This window comes from Crotalus tigris, unplaced genomic scaffold, assembly GCF_016545835.1.
Source record: "Crotalus tigris isolate CLP2741 ecotype Arizona unplaced genomic scaffold, ASM1654583v1 scf7180000017622.5263843, whole genome shotgun sequence".
Lineage (NCBI taxonomy): Eukaryota > Metazoa > Chordata > Lepidosauria > Squamata > Viperidae > Crotalus > Crotalus tigris.
The window spans coordinates 2,350,775-2,369,870 of record NW_024096517.1 but is presented as its reverse complement, the minus strand read 5'-3'; positions in this window follow the sequence as shown (position 1 = coordinate 2,369,870).

Sequence of the window (19,096 nt, the reverse complement as noted above, 5' to 3'; positions counted from 1 at the left end):
ACAATAGTTGGGAAATAGCTGCATCTTTGCAGTGAAATGAATAATGGATCATTGTGGCATGAATTAAGATAAGAATGGGATGAATGTAACAAGTGAGGGGTCCTTGGTGCTCTCTGAGCTTGGTTGTTTTCTTGCAGACATTTCATTACCCAAACTAGGTAATATCATCATAACCGATGATGATACCTAGTCTGAATAATAAAACATCTGCAAAAAAACAACCAAGCTCAGAGAACACCAAGGAGCCCTCATTTCAACCCTAAGCTACAAATATTCTTCTTTACTAATGTAATAGGTCCATGCCTACTGTAAACTATGAATGGATAGGATAAGATAGGATAGGATAAGATAGAATAGAATAGAATAGAATAGAATAGAATAGAATAGAATAGAATAGAATAGAATAGAATAGAATAGAATAGAATAGAATAGTTGGAAGGGACCTTGGAGGTCTTCTAGTCCAACCCTGTGCTCAGGCAGGAAACCCTATATCATTTCAGACAAATGTTGTCCAATCTTTTATTTAAAATTTCCAGTGTTTGAGCATTCACAACTTCTGGAGGCAGGTTGCTCCACTGATTAATTGTTCCAACTGTCAGGAAATTTGCCCTTAGTTCTAGGTTGCTTCTCTCTTAGTTTCCATCTGTTGCTTCTTGTCCTGTCATCAGGTGTTTTGGAGAATGGCTTGATTCCCTCTTCTTTGTGGCAGCCCCTGAAATATTGGAACACCACTAGATCAATCTGTTTCTAGTTCATTCCCGTTTCATGGAGGTTACTCATAATTCTGCCTCTTCCTGCTTTCTCTTCATCTGATTCCTCCTATTTGTTTGAAAAAAAACCCCTCAAATTTGTATTGAAATGTGCATTTGGATTCCTTCTTTCAAACCTTATTTCTCTAGACAAGTGTCTCCCAACCTTGACAACTTTAACTTTAACTTCTGGGACTTTAACTCCTAGAATTCCCCAGCCAGCATCCCAGATGACATTTGCAAACTAACCATGAACTAACTTCAAGGGGTACACTAAAACTGAACAGGTGGAACTGTCACCCTAAATCTATCCCCATAATAAAGATCTCCACTGTTTCCTTTGTCATCATTTTGATATGTTAGGTAGAGATTGGGGGACAGGAAGAAGAGGATCCCCCCCTTGCCCAAATGATGCTATTTTAGGCGATTTGAGAAAATGAAAATAGTAAATTGTCCATGGGAACTGCCAAGAAAAACTCTATTGTGTTTAGAGAAATTATGCTAGTACCAATGGAAAAAATGAAAAGAAATTGAAGTCCTGCTCTTGATAATCATTCTCAAATATCATGATAATCATTGATAATCATTATCAAGCAGTCCATTACATTCATTGAAAAACAGCTAACCTGTTACTATTGAATTATATTGAAATTTGCCTTAGAGAGGCATAAAGTTAGAGGTTGAACAAATAAGCATGGAGATAGAAGACCTCCTTGATATATTAAAGCTGTAGAATAGCCAGGAAGTTGAAATACATTCAGTAGTGGCCAATATTTTTAATGCTGCTGATAAGACAACTACACTGGAGTGTTTATGAAGTCATCAAGGATTAAACTTGGCTTGAAAGAGATTTTCTCCCTTCATATTCAGGCATCTTCTCTCTAATTTCTTCCAAGTGAAGGAAGTCAAAGATAGAATCTCCAAACTTCTGGAAGTGTACAAAATGGATTTTTTAATTGCTAAAACCTATCAACAATTTTCTGTGCATTTGTTTTATTTTTAAATGCATTTGTTCTCCTAAACAAAAGGGGATTTTGCAGTACAAACAGCAGTAATCTTTCCTAAGGGCCACCACAAGAAGGAAGATACAACTGACAATACAAAACAGACACTCCGCCCCCCCCCCTCAAATCCATTTAGCAAAATGAAGTGGCTGGCTTTATTTTATGCCATTTTGAAACCTTCCTTTACAAACGTTGAGGCGAAGAGCTTGCAGCCAGAGAATTTTTCTCTGCCAACCCTAGGCTAAAATTATACTGGGCATACCAAGCTGCTATTAAGAAGGATGGATGTTCAACCATCCCAAACACACCAGCCAAAAAGGGAAGAAAAAGTCAATCAGCTGTAATCATCCAGGGTGAATCGGGCTGGGATTCAGAGGTGATCACCTAAAACCCAGTGGAATTCACTAGCAGCCTGATCAGAGGAGCAGAGGGGAAGAAAGGTCTTGAACTGTAATACATCCTCTTCTCTGAAATGTTGCACGATGAACTGGTGGTTAATAAAAGAGGGGAAGGTAAATCCCAAAATAGTTACGGCAGTGGCCTCTCCATAAGCTAGGTAGATGGAATCCGTGTTCAGAGATTTGCTTTTTTACATCTTGCAATCAACTATCTTCTCCATCTTTGGCCTTTCTGCTCCTTCCCCAGGTGGCCCAAGAGAACTGTGCACTGCATTATTTTTCATCAAATGAGATTAACTTTGTTCTACATGGAACAGTTTTGATTTTTCTGCACGGAGCAGCCGGGCAGACCAGGCGAGGTGTCACGCACAACTGCTCGCTGCAAACCGTCAAGCTCATTCCATTTGTGACAAGGGCTGGAATTGAGTTGGTCCTCTTGAGAATGCCCAGCTCGTCATTAATCTGAATATGTGCTTCCTTCCGTATAAAGACAAACCAGAGTATATCATTACCACATTTCCTTCCAACATTTATGATTTTGCTGAACTGCCTGAGTGTTATTTTTCTACTCCCTTTTCTTTTTCTTCATCTCCGTTGTCTACTCCTCCTCCTTTTATTACTTTATTTACTTATCCCACCCTTGTTAATCCCTTTTTATGACCCTGCAATCCCTTAATTCGAGGTAGACTCAGGGCGACTGGATGGAGCTGAGCATTTACTGGCTGGATGCCCTTCCTGACACCACGTGGAGTTTGCAGCAATTTTGGGGAGGGGGCACCCTAGGAAAGAGAAACATCTGCCATTACTTAGGATTGAGCTCTCAACTTTCTGAGTGGGAGGCAAGCATCTTCATCACTAGGCCACCACGCCACTCATATCCCATCCTTGTTATTCTTATAAATAACTCAAGGTGGTGAATATATCCTACACACTATCCTCCTCCTCTTTTCCACACAGCAACTATCCTTTGAGGTGAGTTAGGCTGAGACCTAGGGACTGGCCCAATGTCACCCAGCTGGCTTTGATGCCTAAGGTGGGATTAGAACTCATGGTCTCCTGCTTTCTAGCCTGGTGCCTTAACCGTTAAACCAAACTGGTTCCTACATTTGATTTTTGAGCATCAGCTTTGCCACGAGCTGCATTTGGTGAAAAAGGTGGAATGCCTTATTATAATGTTGAGGCAAGCTTCTGAAAGAGAAGCTGCAATGTTAGCAAAAGGAGAGATGGAATCTCTCTCATCTATGAGCAATAGTTGCAACAGGGGCACAGCAGAGAGAACTTCTTTTGAGAAGCCAAGTACCTTCAACTCACCCTCGCTATTATTTATCCAGCAACCACTGGCCAAAACTCTTTTCATCTCAAGGGAGTATGACACGACTAGCAACTTTAAGAATCAAGCGTCTGGCTTGTATTTCTCCTTCTCCCTCACCATCTCTTCTTCTTCTTATGTGTCATGCCTCCTGGTTATCTGTTGATTGATATTTCATTTTTATTTGTGTATGTATTTATGTCCCACCTGTGTTATTTTAAGTTAGGGGTCAAAAGGATTTAAAAATGCTGTATTTCATTCACAAGGAGTTGTGCCACTTGGGAATCTATGAATGTAGTCTGAGTAACCTTGCCATATCTTATTAGAGAATAAGAATCATGAGTAGAAGGACAAAATTGAAATCACACCTTCTTCCTGCTTGTTCTTCACCCAATGCAGACTTTGGAAAGTTCTGTCTCAGAGGCCATACCAACACAAGGAACAAAACATCCTACTCTTGCAGCCTTTCTCCATCTCGTGTCCTTTAGTCCTTCAGCACTTGGTAATGTGTGAAAGCAAAAGTTGCTTACATTTGAACAGCTGTCACTATCCAGAAGAGGATAGGCTGTATAAAAAATTAACTGCAATGGAAAACATTACAGCAGACCATTAAATTCTGTTCCTTGGAGACACACAATGCCTTAGGCACAGGAAGAAAGTGTCTACCGTGATCTGCTGTATTGGCCTCGCTAGATATCTGATGGCATTTTTTTCCCCTCCTGTGGATGTGCTTTGAAGACCATAACTCCCCATATTTCGTACTTTTGTGCTTACCTTTTCCTACGCAAAACTCTTGGTACAGCTGTCAATGAGAATTTGGCAGAAGTCAGGCTACATTCTGGTTGCCCATCTCGCTCTCTTTGATACATATTTCAAAATTCACAGTTTATTAAAAACTCTTCTGAGTTTTAAAGGCATCCATTCTCCTGGGCTGTTCCAGTTCCTGGCTGAAAACACAATGAAGCAAAATATTTCACTTTCTCTTTTGAGTCTCAGTGACTTGAGAATCACATGGTATGTTTATCAGATATGGCTTCAGTAGTCCTCCAAGCTTAGGCTGAGTTTTGGTTTCTCACCATATGAGTGAAAAAGAGTACAGGGAGAATGGACAGGACCAAGAATCTGAATATTGGACTTTATTTCAAACAAGGGTGAGTGGTGGCTACCTGATTGCCACATTGAAACATTAGGGTAAGAGCTTAAAGGTGTCAAAATGATACAGGATGTGCAAAACTGGTCATACTTGGGGAGAGATCATTTTGGCAGTATAGTTTTTAGATGGTTTAAGGCTGATTTGGACATTTCCTGTGAGAAAACACAGCTTTTATTGCTAACACCAGTTATTAGACAGTTCATTTCTGGGAGGTAGCTGACCTTGAGAAAAAGATTTATGGAACAAAGTGAACACAACTGTTCAACTTCTCAAAGCAATGAGGCAGCATTGTTTTCCAGAACAAAGCAATTCCAGTAGCTGGTGGATTTCTGCATGTGTTCTGCAAATGGACAGAAATCATTTCCAGTAACTGAGTGAAAATGTTAAGAAGACTTAGCACTGATGATGTTACCTAGTTGGTAATGAAATGTCTGCAAGCTCAGAGAGCAGTCCTCCTCCTTCTTCCACCACTTCACTCCACAAAACCTGGTCTTTTCTAGCACTGATGGTGTTACCTAGTTGAGTCATGTAACATCTGCAAGAAAACAATCAAGCTCTGAGAGCACCAAGGACATCACTGTCCTCCTCCTCCTCCTCCTCCTCCTCCTCCTCCTCCTCCTCCTCCTCCTCCTCCTCCTCCTCCTCCTCCTCCTCCTCCAACCACACTCCCTTCTAGCACCAATGATGTTACCTAGTTGGTAATGAAACGTCTGCAAGCTCAGAGAGCATCAAGGACCCCACAGTCCTCCATCGTCCTTCTTCTCCCCTCCTTCTCCCCCCACTTCACTCCACAAGCCTGCTCCCTTCTAGCACTGATGATGTTACCTAATTGGTAATGAAATGGCTGCAAGCTCAGAGAGCACTAAGGAGCCCACAGTCCTTCTCCTCTTCCTCTCCACAAACTCCACTCCCTTCTAGCACTAATGATGTTACTAAGTTTCGGTCATGAAATGTCTGCAAGAAAACGACCAAGTACAGAGAGCACCAGGGATGCTTCATTTCAACATATATTCTCCTTTATTGAAAAAACAAAACAAAACAAAACCCAGTGCCATAGAATGTTTGCAGTGAATGTTTCTGAGTTTCCAAACATAAGTTAAGATCATGCAAGTTATAACTTATCAACCTAAGACAGTTTATAGCAATAGATTGAGTCATGCCAGATGCTACACCACACAAACACATACACACACACTTTCACGTCTTTAGTTGCTGAATATCTCAAGACACTATACATTTGGTAATTTCCTTTAGGAAGAGATTCAACTAAATTCTCAGCGGTGGTGGGAAGAAGGCATCGTGAAATTGGATTCCAGTCTTTGACTGCCTTTGTGCCAGTTACAAACAATACATGTGCATGCCCTCAATTAAATGATGGCCTAAAAGTTTGAACCAAAACAGATGCTTGGGGAATCACAAAAAAGGCCAAATACGTTTCCTAATGTTTAATGACCAGTTGAGTGCTAATGGCTTACAGCAGAGCCAATAGGTTGAAACCCCAAATGGTAATTAATTCTTTAGGAAATCTCATTGCAAAAGATTATGATTGCTGTCCAATCTTGGCTGAAGCAGAAATTGTAAATTAGGCTTACATGTGTGTGCGTGTGTGTTTGTGTTATAGACATTTTTTCCTCTTTTTTAGGCATTTCTTTAATTAATAATTGGTCTTTTGTGAGTACAATGGGCTCTCATCTAGGATGGCATACTTTATTCACAACTACATATACATAAAAAAAAACTAATTAAAAAACCCACAGTGCCTGAATTTCAGTTCTGGACTCTATTACATAGAGAGCTTGTTGAAATAACTGGGGATCTAAAATCTGCATTGCAAAGTCAGACAAAACATCCTGCAAGTTAAACCAATAGATATAATCAGAAGAAAGCAAATCTGACAGCACTGGATAAATGAACTACATTTATACACTGGTTTGTCTGTTCTCGGCATTCTTAATTGATGATCTCTTTCAAGAATAATCTTTTTCTTTACTTTTCTTAGTTTTTTTTAAGCCAAAGTTAAGTGAGATAGAGCACATTGGTTTTCCTAGACTGCTCCCTTTTCATATCAATATTGGATTCAGACTGCTTTAAGCTACAATAGGCTTCAGCTGGGATGACTAAATAAACCATCACGGCAAGGTTCAGCCATCAAATCATAAACTGTACTTTACTAATCACAGTCAGCTGGATTCATGTAATGTAGTACCTGAGAAACCAAGCAAACTACACTGTGATTAGCATAATATTGTGTAGATAGAGACTACTGTTGACATAGAAAATAGAGCAGAATATCCAATCACTGACCATTGAACTTATTTCCCTTGTTAGAAAAATAAGGGAGATCTCTTTTTGCTCAGAATCAGTTTTGACTCCTGGCTTTTTGGCAAGGGTTTTCAGAAGTGGTTTATCCTTGTCTTCTTCCTAGAGCTAAGAGGGGCTGGTCCAAGGACACTCAGTTGGCTTCATGGCCAAGGCAGGACTAGAACTCCAGTCTCTCAGCTTCTAACCTGATGCTTGAACCACTACACCCAACTCAATGGTAAGTGACTATATTTCTATTGATAAATGTAAGCACTCTCCAGAGAGGTGGCTTTTTCACCATATTGCAAAGTCCCAGTTTGTGTTTGCAAACCTTACTTAACCAGACCAGTGAGTGTGGCTGTACCTATGCAGCATGCTAAGCTTAAGTAAGGTAAACCTTGGTTTGTTTTTGTGATTTAGCATATTCTATAGGCATAGTATATACCAGGGCTGCAATAGTGGAGAATGTTTTTTTATCACCATCTCATTGTCATCCAGATATGGTACAGCCCAGATATGAAACAGCCCATCTGGCTAGGTTTTGATTAAACCCAATGTGCCAGACTTGCACTTTAGGCAAATTGTATCTTGGTTGAATACATCAGGATGACAATGAGATCAATATTTACAACTGAGCCTGGGAAAAAGGTGGTTTCAGTAACTGCCGAGAGTCTTTGGAGTGCACGAAGATAAATAAGTTAGAATGACTGGCAAACTCACTCTAGTCACTGAGGATTGAGCTGAAACATCAGAGGAACCTCAACCTTATCTTAAACTTAGGTACTCTGAAAGGTGGACTCTGACAAGGTGGACTCTGGCAAGGCTCAGACTAGAAAGAACCACGAAGTGAGCATCTTTTTGTCTTAAAAAAACTGCCAAAGAACCGATTCAGAGAATGGAAAGAAGAGACCTAGAATGTAAATCCTGAAGCAGACTTACAGCCTGCTAGTTTCTCAGTTGTGTGGAAGCAGGTTTCCTATATAATTTTCAACTGACGACCACAATTGACCCCAAAATTTCTGTGGCTAAGCAAGACAGCTGTTAAGTGAGTTTTGCCTCATTTTATGACCTTTTTGGCTGCAGTTGTTAAGTGAATCACTGCAGTTAAATTGGTAATATGGTTGTTAAGTGCATCTGGCTTTCCCATTTATTTTGCTTGTCAGAAAATCACATGGGACACTGCAACCGTCATATATATGAGTCAGTTGGCAAGAGTCTGACTTTCAATCACATGAGCATGGAAATATTGAAATGGTCTAAGACACTTTTTTCACGGCTATTATAACTTCGGGCAGTCACTAAACAAACAGTTGCAAGCCAAGGACTGACTATCTATCTATCTATCTATCTATCTATCTATCTATCTATCTATCTATCTATCTATCTATCTATATCAAGCAACTTATTTAGCCATGTTACTTCTTAAAAATGTATGCTGTAAACCAGTTCCTGAACATAAACTGAGTGTCTGAACATCTAATATTTATTGCTGTGCTTGATAATGAAGTCTGACTGGACTATTTCCAGTCCACTGTTTCTGTAACATATGTCTGGCATTTTTATTTAACTGCTAATAATGTCAGGCATCCAAGGTTTCCCTTTGGATTTCTTTAATCAGTAGATAGAAACTTAGGAGAAATCCCATGTTTTTCCTGTAAGTTTTTCACTTGGGAACCAGCAATTTGAAATGGGACTGTCAGCATCTCTTTAAAATGTCACCCTAATATCATAATCGTATTAAATGCAATGTGTTAGATTTAAATGTTCATTTCATTTCCCAGAGGGGAGCAAACCATCATAATTCTCATGATGATTTTTGAGGTTGACTAAATAGGAGACAAAAATAGTGCACTAAAGTATTGCAGACTGGTACAAAAATATACCTCTTGGGAATGTATCTTCACATACAATTTGGCCAATCAAGAGACATGCACTTCTTACTTATTCCCATCTTGAAAAGCCATCATTTCTACATTTAATTAGGCTCAAAGCAATTGCATTTACACCAAGGAGTAGTCATCTCCCCAAACATTGATGACTGTGGGTAGGATGTTTAACCCTCATGGAAAAAGACAAGTCTCAATGAGTAATTAGAAATGATTTCATTTAGTATGCAGTGGATTCTGTGCAGCAAAGTTTGGATAAATAAGAGGTTCCTTATTATACCAAGCTTAGCATTTGTCCAAATAAGATCTGCAGTATGTTGGAGCCTGTGATCGAGGCTTGCAAAAAGTTGAGATCACACCAAATCAATGGGTGTTTTTTCAACCTGGCCATTCTCTTTTGCAAAGCCACAGTGCTAGGTTTTGTATGATGTGTGAAGCCAAACAATAAATAAGGATTTAAAAGGTATTATGGCATAACAAAGCAGCTGACCCCATACTAACATCTTCATGTGATATTGGATAACAGTGTTTCTCTGAGAAGGGAAGATTATCCTTATCCCCCTACTCAAGGTCAATAGATCCCATAATGGCTGGAAAAGGAGAAAAAAAAACAATGTTAGTTTATTAAAGAAAACGGATTGTATTACTCTGAAGGAGTTGGTGAAATACAGAGGTGTTAGGTGGGTGTTTCTCTCTAGATGTTTTTCTAGGCACGGCTAACCAAGTTTTAGGTGATTCAATAGTTTCATCTTGGCAGCTAGGAAGAAGTTGATAGTGAGCTAATGTCCAGCTCTGGTGACTGGATGACAGGCTCTCTGTTTGAAATTGGGTACAAGAAATTGATGCTGCTATTCTTCACAATCAGCAGTCTCTCAATTTGAGGGACACTGAGCTGGTAGTTGACTCAAGGTTTCATCTTTGGGAATTTCAACCTCAATGTTTGGGGTTTGGGGATGGTGTTGGTTTGGAATTTCTTGGCCTCCATAACAATGACCATTGGTTTATTTTAAGCCATCATAGTCTTGAAGAAAACTAGAGGGTAAGGGAGGCACAAATTGGATCTGGCTTCACTTCTGAAGGTGATGGGCATGGCTCTCAGTCTTTATCGTGGTCAGATCAGGTTAGAATCAAATATCTTTATTGACATTGTATAACTCACAATGAAATTAAGTACTTAGGTTCTAAGTATCACAAGGCTAAGCAGAGTTAGCATAGGAGTTGCATTGGCTGGAATGGGACAACTTTCCACAGCCAAATTCCTGTGGCCAATTTGTCATGGCCCACACCCTGTGGTAGACTTAACACTGGACAACTCACCATGGGACAATTTAACAATTCAATTTAATCATTTACAATGAATACAAAGTTCTTTTAATGTTTGCCATTCACATTTCATCCTGTCCCTCCTTTTTCATCCTTTCTTTAATGATTCTATCCCACCATTTCTTTGATATTAGTGTAACTCTTTTTTTCCAGTGAGTTCTCCCGCAGTGAGTTGGCCACGGCTGTCAGTAGACTTCCAGGTACAATATCCCATCTATAAAGCCCTTTTAAAACATGCTGCAGATTCCCCCCTTCCCCTGTGAGATATGAAGGCTTTTAAAGTCAGCTATTTCAGTCCTGTTTGCTACGATGCATCCTTTCAGCACAGAGGGTAGAAGATGATTTGATGGCAACTAGTTTGCAGCTCATATAATTTTATACTGATGTTTATGGTTTCATGGCATGTTCTTTTCTGAGATATAAGCTGCCTGGGATCATCGGATGAAGCAGCATACAAATAACTGTATAAATAAATATGTGAATCTGATGTTAATAAGTTTTAACTTCCAGTTGATGTAATGAGAAGACACAATGCTGGTCATTTTAGTGGTGGAAATCAGAGATTCCTTTCCCTTTGGGTTCTTGATGTTGCTCAAAAACATCTATCCATCATCTGAGAAGGTTCTTATCCTAGCAGGAAAATATTTTAGAATGAGTTGACACCGGGTTTTCTTTATAAATCTTTCAAAAGGCTGGAAGGAGAAAGGGAGGGAAAGACAGGAAAAAATATCAGAACGTGCTTCTGATTAGGCAGTGTATTCAGAACCAGTGAAGTGTGTAGAGACAACTTATCAGGTAAGCAAGAAATGAAGTAAACATTTCAGAAGAGTTTGTTTTAAGGAACTTACATTCTTCTTTTAAAAAATGAGTGGGTTGTTTTCCTTGCAGATTCTAAGAAAACTTCTTTTCTGACAGATGGGTCTGGCAATAAATGCACAGAAAAATCTATTTGCAACAAATGGTTTTTTTAAGCATATGGCGTTTATGTATGCTTATTTTGTGTGTGTGTGTGTGACTTTCTGCCTCATTTGGACAAATAAACATGATTTTAACTTAAGAAACAGATCAAGTATGATAGTGTTGCTCTTCAGGCTTTTTGCCTGCTGTTTAGAATACCTATGTCTATTTTAGCATATACAGTGATGTGTTTTACAATATAAAGGCAATGGATTTAATCTAATCAAATGCTTTGATGTGTATCTATTTTAAAATTCAGCGCCTTTAAGAGTCTTACTTGAAACACATTAGGTAATCAACAAAGTGTTTCCCATACATTTTGGGCTCTATTTCCTCTGTTTTGATTTGTGTAATCTGGGTTTCCTATCTAACACATGAATATGGATAGACGACATGGAAAGTTGGTTGGGACATTTAAGAGGTTCCAGTGATGCCCACTATTTTAATTGCTGATCTTCTGGTCTACAGGAGTCTCTGCTTATTCAGTTTACTTGTGTTGGTTTTCATGTCTTGTATCTATTTGGTATGCTGTCCATCTCATCCAACGGGCCTATTAATCTGGTGGCAGTTTTTCCTCAGCTGATAATGGATTGGTTCTTGAATGATGTCCCTGGATTTTTATGACTGAATCTTAGATTCCAACTCTACTGAAGCTCAGAAGATTTACACAATTCATTACATATCCTGCTTCCAAATAACAGTTGCGGCATCACCATTGTCTTGAGGATATTGCTGACAGTTAGAACAAAAACTGAGTTATGTGTGTTTTAATAGTTTCTCACAGTGAATAACAATTTCACTTTGGAAAAAAAATCCCTTTTGAAAAGGATGAAGGTTACTCATATTTAGGATGTTGGTGAGTTTACCTTACTATTACATAAGGCCTTCAAGCAACTTATCTACCTCTATAAAATATAGAAAAGCAGCAAAGAGTAGTGTTTCCATTCTAGATTAATTTTTACAACATAGCATGTAAACTGCGTTGCTGCCCATGTAACATTGTTTCTATCAGTGGACTATCAAGCTGAAACTTAGAAAACACAGCTTGGGCCAAATGCTATACAGAAAACAATATACGTTTGAAATGGTAAAAATAATACTAAGCAGAAAACCAACTTCTGCTATCAACTTTCCAGTAGCAGCTTGTTTATTCTCTCTTTGCCAATTCCCTGAATGACAAACTTATGCAATTCGGTCAGAACACAACTGTCATTTGTGGGAGAAGATTTTATTGTTATTGTTATTGCGAAAGAACTGGGTGGTCCTTTCCTTTCCTTTCCTTTCCTTTCCTTTCCTTTCCTTTCCTTTCCATTCCTTTCCTTTCCTTTCCTTCTTTCCTTTCCTTTCCACCCAATACCAGTTAAAGGGGAAGGGAAGATGCGTTAGCAGATATTGGTTTTGAACTGATTCTCCACTGACATTTATTTTTATAAATCAGTTTAATTGTGCTGAAATCATAAATTATTAAATAGAGTTCCAACTTTTGCTGCCTACAGCTTGTAGGACCATGGGTCCATACTTTCAAAGGCCTTTATGTGTTTGGAAACATATTTCAGTGTGCCTCTCTCCTCATTTAGAATCTGTCCGTGTGTTTCACTATTAATGTTCTCCAGTTTTTCTAGAGTACTGTCAGGTACCCAGGCTATAGACAGGGTGGTTTGGAAATGGGTTACACTTTCTCTTGAAATGAAATTCATTTTTTTTTTATTCAGTAAGCTGTTGGCTATTATTGTGGTCAGTTGTCTGAAACTTTGGCCAATTAGGTGGTTGTTTTTGAACATTTGGAAGAAACGCTAAAGAGTTTGAGATAGTCTAATCACAATGTTTTAATGACATTTGGCACATCCTGATTAAAGACATTTTCTCGAGCTTGAAATTGCTCCTAAATACAAGTCTACGGAGAATTAAAATGAGGATGGAAAAGAGGCACTTTCTAATGATCCCACCGCCCAAAAGGTGCCTTATTTTTGCTCAACGTAAAATGTATTCCTGGGAAAAGTGCAGAAAAAGTTCAAATAATCATGGTCCTTGAACAATTCCATGATGAGTTTCAGACATAAGCACTTGGGGGGGTGAGTAGATTTGAAGGGTGCAACACTATGCAAGATGCAAAGATCTAAAGGGGAGGATAACATGGTGTCTTCAAAGGAAATATGGTGACGATTCAAGATGCTTCGTAATTGAAGATGGAATTTATTTACACAATAAAGACGAAACCCCAAATCTTGGTTAACAAAGAGTCATGACAGATCCATATAGAAAGTGATGTCCAGACCAATCAAGAATGCAAGGTTCTTATCTAATGTGTAATTGTGTACACTCAATGTGATGGTCTACTTCACATCACATGCTGAGACAATGGTAGGTCCCTATATATTTACCCAACTCCATTTTAAATTAGAGCAACGGGTTCTGTGGTGCAATGACGTCAGTTTGGACAACTTTAACAGAAATTTAGAAAAAAGCATGGAAGATTGTTTACCAATATTGAATAGGTATGGTTCTTACTATAAATTTGTAAATTACATAGAAAGAGCTACTATGCTTTTGGACATCCTGAAGGTATCAGCTGGCACTATAACAACAAAAAACGTAGCGTATATCAATCTTGAGTCTGATCCAACCCACGGTTCATTTGATCTAAGCTTTTTATCTGCTCTTCAGCAGAAACCCAAGTGATCCTTTGACAGCCATAAAATGTTAAAACTTTGCAATCCTATAATCAATCCAAAGTAATCAAGAAGCTATGCCCATGGACAAGAATAGTCTTTGTTACTTTACTACCTGATGACTGGCATATATCTCAGAAAAAGTGACACACACTCCATTATATGAATATTTTACCCAGCAATGCTCATTTGCTGTCACCAAATGACTCGCTGTTCAATTATTTGTGGCTTGTTATTTCCACTACATTTTTCCCTGTGGCACGCTGTCCTGAATAAGACATGCAAGTCTGCCAGTTTTGACATCTCAACTTTGCATTAATGGCAGAAGGATGGAGAGCCAGCCTCATGTTGCAGACAACCGGCCATGGTAACAGCTAATAGTCTCTTTTCTTATTCTCTCTGACAACTTCATTGACTCAGCCAGACATCAAGGGTTCTTGCTGTCAAAGAAAGCAGGAAGACTTCTCCATGGCATCGCTTGAGTTCAATGGATGCAAGCTGAGGCAAATTTCAGGGGAAAAAAAAAAAGGATTCAAGACCATCAATTCACAAGGATGGTTTCAGACATTTCTCATTGATTGACAATTCTGATCAATGAGAACGAAGGTAGGGTGAATAACCTGCAACTTTGTTCTTGATTTCAGTCTTGCAAAGGCTTCCAATTCCTCAACATATGTTGCTGATGGACAGTTATACCTCTGATTAAATGTTGATTCATACAAACTGAATAAATACTTGTCATTGTCTTCCTATGGTTTGTTTTAATTTTTTAAGTAATGCAAAATATTTGTGTAGATTGGCATTTTTGTAACTTCAGTTGCTTTCTTTCTCTTTAGCCATTTTAGAGATTTCTTACTATGGGAGATATATAGAATGTAAATGACAAAATAGAAGCCAATATACATCCTATTGTCTAATTTGGACTAATTAAGACATGGGGTAATTCAAGTTCAAATTATGCATTTGTGGGCATCAATATCATATATACTTGCATATAAGCTCATCCACAAATAATATGAACTCAGTTTTAGAGGTCTACTTTGGCACTTATCATTCTTGGCTTATTCATGAATATATATGGTAAAAATAGTGATTTGAATAGTGTTTTCCCACATACTTCAAATTCAAAGACTGAATTCCCCTGTCTCATTAAACTACAATTTCTTTAACCATAATTTAAGGAACAAAGCAGAAGAAAACTTTACAAAAACAGTGAACATTCTGGAAAGTTACATAAAATCAGCATACTTTTTTTTTTCAAAAATCACAAAGAACCCCATATATTGTGTATCTTTTAAAAAAACATAGGTTCAGGTAAAACTTGTATAGTCAAAATGAATAATGTTGCAACATTATTATAAGTCTTGGGGAGATATCATCAGTGTGTTAGCATCTAGATGACAGGGAGGAGACCTAAAATGTATCATTTTTAAGGATAGCAATGGCACAGATTGGATTTCCATTGATCTGCACATTTCTCCTTCAATTTGCCATTCAAAATTTGTTTATTAATCGATTAAGTTTATATGCTGCCCATCTTGCCACCAAGAGTGACTTTAGCAGAACAATTCAACCAGATAATTTTTCCAGTGTTTTTTTTTTTTCTGAACACGATTCTGCCTTAATAAGCACGAACAATTCTGCCTTAATAAGCATCTCTCCATAGGGAGAGATGCTTTTGGCATCGTTCTCCAGGGTTTAATAAAAGTGTGGGAAATCAGGGAGGTTACACAACACTGGAGAAAGGTTTGTGTAATTAAAAACAAGACATTCAGACACACATGTGCTTCCATTCCCCAATCTTCTGGTCATCTCATCACTAAACAGTTGCCACAGTGAAATCAAACAGGAATTTTTTCTCCTTAAATTTCTACTGCAAATAGTTTTTTGCTCAAACTGAATGAGAACTGCAGATTAATAATAATCTCTATAATCTCCTATTTGTACACCTCTAAATGCCAGAGGTTTCTTGCAAATTTCTGTTTTCATTATCCCTTATCCCAGTCAGGATGTACTGGAAAAACAACTCTGTTGCTCAAATGTTGAGTAACACTGTTTCTTTGTCTTCTTAGAAAAACTGTTTTTACTTTTTCCACATTTGTGAAACCAACCTTGCTTCTTCTCATTTACATCTGTTTTGTCTCATGTGCTGGATTTCCACTGCCTTGCTCACTCACTGTGGCTGACACTTTGTTGACTTCGAAACTGCTCTTGTGCATCACTCCAATTAAATCCTTCATCCTTTGGGAAAACAATCCTTATTCATTATTTAAAAAAAACTCTAAAAAACCTTGAACAGATATTTTCAAACCATGTTGCTGTAATTGTTAACCTAGACTGGTATTCTCTGTTGCCTCTAAAAAAAATGAGAAAAAAATCTTCAGGTGAGCACCCTTCTACTGAGATTGTCAAAATCCATACTTGTTATAGACAGAGCTTCATCTGAATGTATACATTTTTTGAACTTGTAGAGGTTGAGAGAGACATGCATGCATAAAATATTAAAATGTGGGCTCTATAGAAATTAGGAAGGATCATCCAAGTGGTAGAAACTGTCGCCTAAAATCTGATGTTCATGAAAACACCAGTCTGATTTGGAAGCCAGCTGTGTGGATTATTGCTACTCTTTGACAGTCAACTTGACAGTAATGATGATAGAAACATCACCAAACATCCTTGATCTCATCATTTCAGCCCTTTGATTTTTGAAATGACTGCACCTTGGAAATTAAGTGTGGCTGTCATCCTTGGTTGTCTGGAAGGAGATCAAAAAATGGACTTTAACTCCAAGAAATAAGTTTGAGTTATGCTGCTTTCCCTAACAAGAAGGCTGATCTTGATGATGGAGCAAATGAGGATCATTGTCAGGAAAAATTCTGATATGTTGCAACCATTCAAATGTGTGTGTGTGTGTGTGTGAGAGAGAGAGAGAGAGAGAGAGAGAGAGAGAAGTTTGTACATTAATGGTTTCTACTTTATTTGAGTAACTTCCTTCTATTGGGAAAAACTGTTGAAACACATCTTCACTAATTGAATTAGATGCAAGGAACAAATTGACACAATATTGTAGCAAAGTTTATAACAAAGCAAGCCTTGTAATAATCTGTTACACTCACTCACTCTCTCTCTCACACACACACCACACCTCTCAATGCTTCTGTGACACTCATACAAGTCTATACAGGTTATATATAATCTGTTCTATGTCACTGATGTTTTTCAGTCTCCTTCAATTGGGAAATAATCAATTCCTTGTCAGTTGCCTCTTTGCTTTTAGTGTGATAAACACTGTCTAGCAAATTTGGGGGGAAATCCATTTTGGAACCATTTCTCCAATTAGACCTGCTAAATGTTTTTTGAATGAGTGAACTTGGTTTAGTTTTATAGCCAGAGATACATTGTTAAGTTGATGTTTTAAGTGGGGAAGAACTACAGTATCTTTTACATTAATTTTTAGTGTCTTCTTTATATCAGGTTGTTGACTAAGTAAATGGTAGTTGTTTTGTTGAAATTCAGTAAAACTTGATTACCTTCTAACTATCCCATAATTTGGAGAGAAATGCACTCATTCACTTTGAACAAGCTGACTTACTTGAGAAGCTAAGACCGGATGCAGGCAATAAGAGGTTTTGGTTGTTACTTGAATTATTTTAATTGTTGCAGTAATGGAGTGGTGGCTTTAGAAACAATATCTGTGGCAATTACCTCTGCTATATCACTTGGCCTTCTATTCTGGTTGGAACTAAAATATCTACTGATCTACATTTGTTTCCTGGAAATTATAGCACATTTCTTAGAAGTTGAAAGGCATCACAATGCAGTTTTAAGAAAGAAAGGATATATACAGTATATCTTTTAATAAGTGTTGCTGAGCAAAAATACATACTGAAAATTAGGTTTTGAAGTAAAAAGCAATAAACGATCCAATTGTACTTCAGGGACTAAAATTTATTATAGCATAAGTTACAAGAGACAAAATAGAATCTACGGGTTAATTGCAATTTAGCTATTTTATATGGACTTGGTACTTTTTATTTCTCTGTTCAACACAGAAACCCTAGATCAATTGAAGTTCTAGAAGTTTCTCCCACTGGTTTGTTTCTACGTATTTCTGTTTCTGATGCCAGATTTGTGTTACTTTGTGATGTTTTTTTAAAAAATAAAGATTAATCTGAGAAGGGAATTGCTGATAAAACTCAAATGAATCCTGGACAAGTTTATAGATTTTAATAGAGGTTGCTTGTAAAATCCCAATGAATGAATGAGAAACATGAACATTATTACATATGGAATGAGTTCAAATGAAGGGCGTTTTTTTTGTTGATTCTGTGAATTCAGCCATTATGATTTATTAACTATGGTTTACAGATTTATTCATCTGATTTCCCAATCAAATGCAATATCACAGCCATGGCTTAGTGTTGTACATGAATGTGGTTTCCAGGTTGTTGGAATCTGTTTTTGGAATCAATTGCAGTATCACAAACCCTGGCTTTGTGTTATATATGATTGCAGCTACTGAGAACTTAAAAGATGTCAGGAGATATTGTGAAATATCTGCATTCTGGTGACTATCATACATAACAGTGGATTAATCCCAATCAGTCTCCAGCCAACTAAAGAAAGTGTGTGTTGCTGAAAAAGAAACATAAATAGCAACTGGCCATTTGCCTGACAAGGAAAACTACTTTCTTTTTTTGTGATCCAAAGTTGCTTTTTCAAAAGGCAAGTGGACTTCCTTTGTTTTTCCTTGGGGACATTTCCCTTCTCATCGAAGAAGCTTCTTCCGTTCTGAAATGAAGAAGTGAACTGAAGAAGCTTCTTGGATGAAAGGGGAAAAGTCTTCAAGGAAGAAAGTCCAGCTGCCTTTTGAAAAAGCACTTTTGGGGAAACCATGACTTGGATGACTGAGAATCTCCATAGATATTTCTTTTTGTGACCTTTTGGTATCTAGATTTAGTTCAAAAGGGATTCATTGAATATCTGAATAAATTGGAATTTCTTAATCTTAATAATTTAGATTAGATAGTGAAATCAAACTGAATAGTGTTAAATAGGTTCCACAGGTTAGAAGAGCTTTAGAATACCTACACATTTCTATTAGGGGTTTTTAATAGATTCATAAATCAAATTGACTTGCTCTTTTAAATAAGTGTAGAGTGCTGAATTGAATTCAGCTTAAGTTAGAGAGCTCATTCAAATCTGACTGAAGTCAATTCACATATCCTTTTGGCTACCTAATTTAAATTTGATCCACATTAAGTGAGCCAGTGTAAGGTACTCAATAGTAAACTTGAATCTTATTTAGTCACATAACTAATTTTAGTGACTGTGGCCCTATAGGAGA